Source organism: Acartia tonsa, chromosome 1 (assembly GCF_053477335.1).
Source record: "Acartia tonsa isolate MP-2025a chromosome 1, ASM5347733v1, whole genome shotgun sequence".
Lineage (NCBI taxonomy): Eukaryota > Metazoa > Arthropoda > Copepoda > Calanoida > Acartiidae > Acartia > Acartia tonsa.
In genome coordinates, this window is record NC_137260.1 from 37289056 (window position 1) to 37299992 (window position 10937).

Below are 10937 nucleotides of genomic sequence, written 5' to 3' on the forward strand. Positions count from 1 at the left end.
GTGACTGCTACATCTCTTCCGCTTTCCCGTTAACTAAATGAAGGGACTATTAAATTTGTTTCTTTCGTTCATTTCAATTTTTAAAGATGTAACTGCTTGAAAATTATGTGTTATTTTGTATGAGAACTATCGCCCCCTGGATCTTAAACCTCCCCCACAAGTTTATTTATTTATTTACAAGGGGGTGTAAAGTTTAGCTGAATGCTTCATTAGGCTTTCCCATATCAATGATAAGAATGATATATCATTTATTCTATTTAGAGGGGGAATGTAATTGTACAGAGACTTAGGTACAGAGGTAAGTGTAAATGTGAAGGGGGGGGGGGGTAGGGCCCAGGGGGTGCATGAAAACCCTCCATGAAGAAATTGATGACTAACATCCTATGCAAGAAGAATCGTGGTGCAAACTTTTCCAGTATGGCTTCGAAACTGATTAATAACCGGTGGAATAGAACCAGTTTTCAGCCATACTGAAAATCATGTATAGCATCGTATTACAGACAATTTGATACCGATATTTTTTTAATCTATTCCTTTCGGCCCCTCAGGTCTCACAAAACTGGTTTTAATCTTATAATATTTCATTTTAATATCCGTAGAAAGCAGAAAGCTATCTAATAAATAAATGTTGATAATAGTTTTGCTTGTGTTTTCAAACAAATGGGAAAAATACTATTCATGTTTCTTTGAGATTTCTGCAAAGAAAACGATAAATGTAATGTCTAACAATGGCAGGATAAAATTATCAGAATTTTTATGCAAAAATGTTAGGGTAGGTTAGATAGAATAAATGATTTTTGCTGCATGGAATTGTCAACACCCTCCTAAAAACTTAAATTGAAAATGTCTGCCTTTCCATTACATCGAAAATAAAAAAGTATCTTTTGGGTTTTTTGGCTTTTTTTATGTATTTTGGTGACAAATTATTAAACAGGATGAAAAATCGAAAACTTGTTTCTAAAAATTAGTTTCTGTATGACGTCATAATTTAACAATGCATAATGTTAAACTTTTATCATTATCAATCTTACTCGTACACTTTTAAATGCAGTAAAGACAATGACAGAGTTGGGTATTGAGAGAGAGACTTATGTTTAATGGGTTACGAAGATTTTTGGCTATGGGGTGACATTTTGAACATTTTGTCGGATTTTGCGAAGCGCACAAATTTTTAGTGAGGTTGTTATTTTTTAAGCAGCACATCTTATTTGCCAGTGGAGTGTATCCATCCAAAGACGTCCAAGGGGGGGGGGTAAAGGGGTAATTACCCTCCCCCCCAAATGAATTTGAGGGTGCCGTAGGCACCCCAAAATTCTGGATTTTCAATTTTTACCCCCCCCCCCCCCCAAATGAAAAAGCTTAGACGCCCCTGTATCCATCCACCTTAATTTTGTCTGGAGGGTGGATCCGCCCCCCTTCTGTACACTTCCAGTCCATGTAAAGAGATTCAATGTCTTCGAAAGCATACTGACGCCCTAACAGACCAAATATTTTAATATTAGGTACAAATTAATCATAGAAATTATCACACAAAAATCACTAGATATATATTTTATGTATTCAGTAGCAGTCACTGGCAAGACAATAGACTTGTAATTCTCTCATTGCCCAAACTGTTTATAATGGAATTAAAGCTTAAGCTCTTAGTTTTCATCGAATAAACTTGTTATGAGATTATTTGACGTCACTGATTATAAATTATACAACTTATAAGCATCATAATGCATATAAAGGTTTAAAGGAGTACTTATACAATGTTGTATGCCTGTAAATGAAAAGAATCAATGTAGATTGGTTTATCTCCCTTTAACATGTTATAGCGCTATACCTTCAAGTAACATGATCCGTTAATCTATAATACAAAGTAGAACGATGTCTGGTTGTTTGTTCTGTATGAAGCTTAAGATATCGGTAACCGCTAAAACAATTAGATTAAACTTTTCAGGAAATTTGCCTACTGGTCCTTTGGTGTTTTTATGATATTTTCTTGGGGGTTGGGAAACTCCCACCTCCAAAAAAGCCATAAAAAACTTTTCTTTTTTTCTTTTTGTAAATTAAAACAAATAATTGGGATGGAGAAACCACCCCCCCCCCCCCCCGTGAAAACCCCTCCCCCTCAACTTTACCCCTATTTTTACAAATTACGAATGAGCGATTCTATAAAGGAGAGGAACTTCCCAATACCTCTTGGGTTGAAGCCCCTAGAGGCCAGGGGCGAAGCTGCTAGTAAATAATACTGCAAAAATTTATGTTTATCATTAACTAAAATTGAAGTTTTAATGAATTCATGAATTATACAATGGCTGTTATAATAAGTCATTTTTTTGGTAATATAAATAAGATCTCGTTAAGGGCCGAGCTGTCGTTTTCTGTCTGCCTACTTTTTTCCCGCTTCAAGTTTTTTTTTGGTTATTATATATCCATTTTTTGTGCTGCAAATATTGTTTTGAAATCTGAAACCAAGCTGAGACGAGATGGCCGCTAGTAATCCCGCCTTATCAACAAAAGTTTCACCTACCTCCCTCCCCTCCAACTCCTGTCATCACCCCTTGCTCCACCCTTTCTGCTACACCTGTTCTACCTCTTCTTCCCGCCTGATGTTTGTGTTTTATTACTATTCTATTTATTGTGTGTGATAAGGGAAATACATTTCCTTTTTATTCTGGTGCATTCTCCCCCATATCATGGGGTTATCTTTACCTGCATATGTCAAGGGGCAGGTCACTTTTTGTGAATTTTAAGAAATCTTTGACAAGAACCTTTGCAGTCTTTATTATTATAAAACTGCCTTACGATTTTGACTTTTCATCAATTTTGTAAGACCCCAAAAGAGCCCAGTAAGCTGAAACTGGGACCCTCCAACTCCATAATCTACTCCTGCCCAAACTGCTTGCTATCAATCAAACCAACCAACTCTTAACAAACTGAAACTCAAACACCAAACCAATTTAAACATTATTAATTTAATTGTGTAGTTAGTCTTTATGTTAGTTATTGATATAACAACTAACCCGTAACCTTCTAACACATATCTAATTTTTATTTCGTATTTTACTTATTTCATTATGTATGATTTTTTTTATAAAAATAAATCATTTTAACAAAACAAAAAAAAAAAAAAAGGTCTACATATAATTTTAGAGAAGGCTTTTTAATTCCCGTGCTTGTTTAAATGGGTCTATCTTCCTAAATTTTGTGTTTTTGTTGGAAAAAAATGATCAGCCCCTGGAGGCTAGTGGCAAGTCCACTAGTGACTGTAATGCGAAGTATCCTCTAGGCAAATACTATCCTTTGTAGGTAATTACAATTTATTGCATCAAAAACGGTTATAGCAATTAAAAGACTGGCCTTATTTAGGATGGTGATTATAAGCATACATAATTGAACAACTATGTCTATAAGTAGCACAGCATTGAAAGTTCACGTTACTTTTCATCTAAACAAAACAAAACTATTAATTAGATATATGGTTCAATAAAAAAATAAGTCTATATATAGGTAGCGAAGATAACAAACTTTGTTGAACAAAAACAAGAAATTTCTTTGCAGCGAAATGAAAAAAAAAAAATAAACTATATATTAGGTTAATGTAAAAAGAACAGTTTAATGTAACACATAAGTAGAAGAATGTGTTTACACTTGTCCCAAAAAAAGTTTAGCAATGATGTTTTAGAAATGATAAATTTGCAATCATGTCCCTATTTCACCTTAAAGTACGTACTAATATATATACATTTTAACAATTTCACTTCTGGTGTTGGAGTAAATAAGTTTGCCTATAACTAGCAATTACTAGTTCAGGATACTATAACAAGGATGATAACTTCCATTAGTAGCGATAAATTATTTTCATATGTCTAAAGCTAACCTATGTATATAAGAGACTTGGTCATAAGACAATGTAACATTTTATTGAATTTTGATAAAAATCTTCTTTTTGTAGCTTAACTTCAAAAAATATTATCATCCCTTTTTCTAAAAATTAAAACCAGTTAGGAACATACAATTGCAGCGTTGCGGAGCAGTTTGATTTTGGTGCTGCTCCGGCTCCGACCTAAAATAAAAAAAAACTAAACAAACTGCCTCAAAATTGAGTTGAAACATCTAGCTACAACATTTTGGGCTGGAGATAAAGAAATATTGAATATCCGAATTAATGCATAAATCAAGTAAAAAATAGGCCAAATTTTTTTTCTCTTATAGATGAGTAACTAGGAAATACTAGATAAGGATACAACGCCCTATTCTAATTTGTAAAGTAAGGACTTTAAGATAGCAAGTTTCACAATAAACCAATATTTGTACCTGTACCTGTACCAGCTCTTCATTCCACCTGGGAACATAAGGCTGCAACAAGGGCTCTCCATCCATTTCTATTCTGTGCCTCTGTCTCTACTTCATCCAAGGTTAGGTTAGCTTTTTGAAGATCAGCTTCTATAGTCCTTCTCCACGTTCCTTTTGGCTTTCCCCTTTTCCTCTGTCCTTTTACCCATTTAAAGGTTTGTTTAGTAAGCCTTCTATTGGTCATGCGTAATACATGTCCAAGCCAAGAAAGACGTTTTTTCTTTATTTGTAATGACATTGCTTCACTATTTGTTCTTTTGTGTAAATTTTTATTAGATATTCTCTCAGGCCAATATATTCTACATATTCTTCGTAGACATGTATTATGAAATGCATCTAGTTTCTTGAAATTTTGTACATTTTCCCTCCAACATTCAGAGCCATACATTAGTATTGATTTAACATTACTATTGTATATTCTAATTTTGGTTCTCTCGCTGTATTTATTGGATTTCCAAACTGGTTTTAAGATAGCAAAAGTTGCACTTGCTTTATTAATTCTTGATTTAATATCTGCTGCTGCGCCCTCCTTTGGGTTTATAATAGTACCCAGGTATGTAAATTCTTCAACTACTTCAATTGTATTATTGTCAACAATAATAGGTGCTACAGCATTGTCATTTGATATGTACATGGCTTTAGTTTTGTCAGCATTAATAATCAAACCTGTCTGTTCAGCAAAATTTGATAGTCTGCTGGTTTTGTTTTGTAAATTAGTTATGCAATCTGCAAGAATTGCAAGATCATCAGCAAAATCAAGGTCATCAACATTTGCTGCATGCCATCTAAGACCGTTGCTTCCTTCATTGGTTTGTCTCATTACCCAGTCAATAACAATAAGAAAGAGTATGGGTGAGATAATACACCCTTGTCGAACTCCTGTTTGCACCTCAAACCAATCAGATAATTGTGTATTGAGATCCACACAACACTCAAATTTGTTGTAGAACAATTTTATCAAATTTACAATTTTTGCAGGAATTCCATAGTTTCTGAGAATTCTCCAAATGGCTACTCTACATATAGAGTCAAAAGCCTTTTTGAAATCTACAAAATTGATGAATAAAGGTTTTTGCCATTCTGAAGCTTGTTCTATAATATCTCTTAGAGCAAAAATTTGGTCAATACAACCTCTTGACTTTCTAAATCCAGCTTGTTCTTCTCTTAGTAATAAGTCAATTTCATCTTCAATTCGAAATAAAAGTATTTTACAGAAAACTTTGCTTGCAATGGACAAAAGAGTTATACCTCTCCAGTTGTCACAATTGCTTAAATCACCTTTTTTAGGAAGCTTTGTTATAACACCTTTGCACCAATCTTCAGGTATAGTTTCTTCCATCCAAATAGCGCGAAATAGATCAGATAAGTATTTGGTGGAAGTATCCAAGTCTGCTTTTAAAATTTCAGCTTGAATAAGATCGATTCCTGGTGATTTATTAGATTTTAAAGATTCAATAGCTCTTCTGACTTCTGCATCTGTTGGAGCATCAACATTTATATCTAAGTCATTGTCTGCACTTTCAGGATCAGCTATGGTTAGTGGTTCAGGTCTATTCAGAACTTCTTTGAAATGCTCTACCCATCTATCAGCTTTTTCACGTTCTGTGGTGAGTATTTGACCTTGTTTATTTTTAAGTGTATTAGAAGATGCTGGTTTCTTTCCAGCTAGGAGCTTGGTAATTCTATAAAGTTCTCTTGAATCACCATGAATGGCAGCTGTTTCTGCCTTACCAGCAAGATCTTCAATGTAATCACGCTTATCTTTTCTGGCACTCCTTTTGACTTTTCTATCCTGTTCACTATATTCTGCTTTTAGTTCTTCTTTTGTCTCAGGTGAATTTGTTCCCAACATCTTAGTTTTAATTTTCTTTCTTTCATCAATCTTTGACCATGTCTCATTGGAAATCCATGGCTTAGATTTGTTCTTTTTGAAACAAGAACATTTTCAGATGTTTTTTGAAAAGCTAATTTGAAGTTGTTCCACTTTCCTTCAACAGAATTATCTTCTTCTGTTTGAGATTCTTCTTCATTCTCAAGAATTTGAAAGCGGTTTCTCAGCTCTAATTTGAATTGCTGTTTAATGTCATTATTCTTTAGTTTATTTGTATCGTACTTTCTCCTTGTTGGATTAGCAGGATTTTCCGACTTTCTCAATTTAAGTTTGAGAGTTCCTACAAGGAGGTAGTGGTCACTGTGGACATCAGCACCTCTGTAGACACGTACATCTTGAAGAGAGTTTCTCCATTTTTTGTTGATGGTAAAATGGTCAATCTGGTTTTTGGTAATTCCATCTGGAGATGTCCAGGTTTCTTTGTGAATCCTTTTGTGAGGGAAAATTGTACCACCAATAACAAGATTATTATTAGTGCACAGTTCACAAAACCTTTCTCCATTGTCATTTATGACTCCAAGACCATGTTTACCCATCACTTGCTCCCTTCCACTATTATTGCTTCCAACCTTGGCATTCATATCACCAAGTACAATAAGGACATCATGACTTGGAACAAGATCAATTTCTCTTTGGAGAATTTCATAGAAATTGTCTTTATCATCATCTGTTGCTTGGTTGGTTGGAGCATAACATTGAATTATAGTGGTTTTGGCATATTTGGAATTAAACCTGGCTTTGATTAGCCGGTCATTGATGGGTTTCCATTCTAGAAGGCATTTTGAAAATTGCTTTCTAATTGCAATTCCTACACCTCTAATGCATTGATCTGCATTTCCAGAGAAAAGTAGTGTAGTTCCATCTTCTAGCAGCATTTTACCACTATCTTTTAGTCTACATTCACTGAGACATAGTATATCAAGTTTGTAAACTTTCATTTCTCGTAGAATTTGGTTTGACTTTGAGCAGTCACACATGGTTCTAACGTTCCATGTTCCAATTTGTAAATTTTGTTTGGGACCTAGAAGACTCCTCCTCTCGCACCTAACTTCCTCCCAGAGGCTTTCATTAGGCACGGTCATATTGTCACCATGATGACCATGGGGACCAATAGAGCCAGCCTGTGTACCCGCGTGGTTATCATTAGCTCTTGTTACAGTTCCGTAAACTTGTGGTGTTTTTAAAGTGTTGGGTAGTTAGCCCAACGACCAACCCCCAACCTGGGGGACCAGGAGGTGTGTTCTGTCTGATATCTCCCTGGCAGTCTGTCTGTTGTCGTTGAACGTTTACAGCATAGCCTTCCAGCTCCTTGATACACTGTGCAGGTGGACCAACTTGCAGGGACACCTCTCCCACCTTACCAATATTTACCAGTTTAAAATCTTGAATTTCAGGATACAGTAGACGCCTGGGTTTCTCGGTCACATTTAATTCTAGCTGTGTAGTATCTATATATATTGTTGTCTCTTCCCTTATTTCAGTCTTTCATTCATATACACACATATCCCTTATTCCATAAGAAATATTATGTTCATGTTTCTGATCTTTGGCAGAAGGGTTTGCATTCCTTTGATTAATTTAAACAGGTTAGAATTGTCCTATCGATTTCAATCTTTGCATGATGATTCCTATACCAATTAGGTATGATTAGGAAGCGTATTAATTCTTTAATCGTTAAATGAAAGTCCGTAAGTCCATTTAAGACATTTTTTCCCTTTTTTGACTACAAATTTTGGATGTTATAATTATCATATTCATCTGATTTTTGGAATACTGATTCCTATTACCACAAGGTACAATGTTAAAAGCGAAGCATCTCTATAATCATTACCTAAAAGTGTAATTATGTTCCTTAAACAGTATCCTGTATTTAAGAAGTTTTGCAGCAAATTTACTGTTAATTTTGTTTTGACTAATGCATTAGTATTCTGCTTTTTCAGTTCTGACACTCTACAAGTGTTAATGTTCGTTTGTCCTTCCATTTCAGAGCTTCACTTTTATGGATGTTGTCATCCTTGTTTTCAAACAAAATTGTGTATAATTATTTTCAAGATATGCTTAATGGATGGAGTTGGGGGATATTTAATTATTTGCACATGTGTTGATGTTGCACAGTATATGTTACTCCACCCTCCCCCCCTCCCCTCGACCCGCCTAGAATTTAAACTACAAGGGTTAAACCCAGTGATTCAGGGAAAGAACAACGGTTGATAAATAATCTTCTACTACATGTCTAATGCATGAAATTCAATTTTTGCTGCTGGAAATTTTAGTTGGCAAGGAGGTTAGAAAATTAAATAAATTGTCATTTTCCCCTACCTATCTTATAACCCAAGCGCCAGGGATATTGCATTTATAAAAATCTCTGATCCTTTCGATTTTTTGTGTTTTTACATTTTATTATACAATACTATGCAGTGACAGATAAATAATAAATATGTTATCTTCAGAATAAATGTTACTGTACCTGTTTAAAATCATCCCCCATTTATCAACCCTCCCTCAAACCATATCAAACCAACTATATTGCTTAATATGTTGTCTTCAGAATAAATGTCACTGTACCTGTTTAAAATCATCCCCCATTTTTTAACCCTCCCACAAACCCCCTATCAAAAAACAACTATATTGCTAAATCCACCCCCCCCCCCCCATTTCAGATAAACATTTTGTCTCCTTTGTCAAATTAAGTGTTTAGGGATGTTGTTACAACATTGAAGCAAATTTGAAAACATTGATTTTAAAAATGCGTTTTATAAAAGTTTTTTTTTAAATTAGCTAACACAAGCATGCCTATACAAAGAGGAAATACCTTCAGTAGCTTTTAAAAACACATATTCTTATTACAAAATGGCGGTGGCGGTCATATGTACAGATACTAGATGTTAAGCAGCTACACTACTACTTTAAACACGTCTAAATACCTCTGAATTTCCAATTGGCTATTTAATAAATAAATGTTAAGTTGCAATCACACTGTTATGGACAATAGTATTGTATTATACTTATTAATAGATCTACTGTACTAAATTTATAAATATAATTAGGATACTATGCATAGATAATTTTTGGCATCTGTATTGTACATATATTTAAACAGCTGTTTGTTTATGCCATATTGCTGATTTTCCACATACTATTTTAAATGAAACAGGATCGTTTACATCCGATAGTATCGCAGCTTATTCCAATATAAAAGCATAAAATGAGATAGAGAGTTAGAAAAAGCAAAAAAAATATTTTCTTTTTACTTAACAAGTTGCCTCACCCTTAGTCTCTAGGGAGGAAAATAATCTTAAACATTAATAAAGATTTCCTGAATTCTACTACAAATTTAACCAATATTTTCTGAGATCTTAAGCTTCAGACAAAAAACCTTACTCCTTTCTACTGCATATAATTATTTAATCCTCAATTTAATATATTTTAAATTGTCCCTTATTTTAGACATTTAGATTTCAAGATTAAATTATTTGTCTACATCTAATCATGATAGCATATTTATAAAACTGTACAGGTATCTGCATAAACTTTCATTAAAGGAATGCAGATATGATTAAAATAACTGGTATAATTAAAATTTAGTTATTCCAGCTGACCGCAATTATGCATAGATCTTTTTTCAAAAAGGGGATAAATGTATTTCAAAGTTTCATGGTAAATTTGGATGGTAAACTAATATTTAATATTAATTTTTTTAAAATTTCCATATGAAGCTTCCTTGAAAGGAAAGCGGGAGTAAGAAGTTGTTGTTGAAATGATAAACAGCATAGAAACACACTTCTTAATGGATAGAGAATTACTTGGATATTGCACCAGATTTTTCACCTGATTTAATCATACTTTCAGCTGGAAAATAGGGTTGGGCCGGATATCCGGTTTGACCGGTTATCCGACCGGATATCCTGTCATTTTCAATATCCGGTCGGATACCGGATATTAAAACTATCCGGTTACATGATATCCGGCTGATTTTTGACGCCGGATATCCGGCCGGATATCCGGTAAATTGCCGGATATCGAACGTTGGGCAGATATCCGGCCCAACCAAGTATACTGGCAAATATAACAATACCCCTATCCCCTCCTTATGACTTTACCCTTCCCCACTGTCCAAGGAGGTACGTATTGACCAATAGCTAATGACTATATTAGCAACCTAAAATGAGGGAAAACTTTCCCTGTCACAATATCCCCGAATTAGATATCCATTCACTTTTACTCCTTTTAATTTTTATATTATCTGCCAGTGTCAGTGCTTAACTATGTAAATCTTTACTTAAATGGTTTGGATTAAAGGATTTTAGTATCAGGTCATTGAACCATTTATTTGTCTAACCTATAAATGAGAAAATCCATAACCAACACAACTCCAGTTTAACCGTGTCTGTCTGTCCGTCTTTCTGTCTTACTGCCTATTATATTTGTCCCTCTGTCCATCCATCTCTCTCCGGCTTCCTGTCCTTCTAGTTTGATGACCAATGAGCATCTACTTTTCAACTCAAAATGTCTATCCATAGTTTTTTGTCTAATCATATAACATCGTTTAGTTCATTAGCAATGAGCGGCTATTCAGTCTTTAATTAAAATCAAATGATTTGAGTTAATTTCAAATGATATCATATGATAATAATTATGGGGAAGGAAATTGAACAGTGCCCAAACAGAACAAGGGGGAAATGTCTGCATAAAAAGGACATCC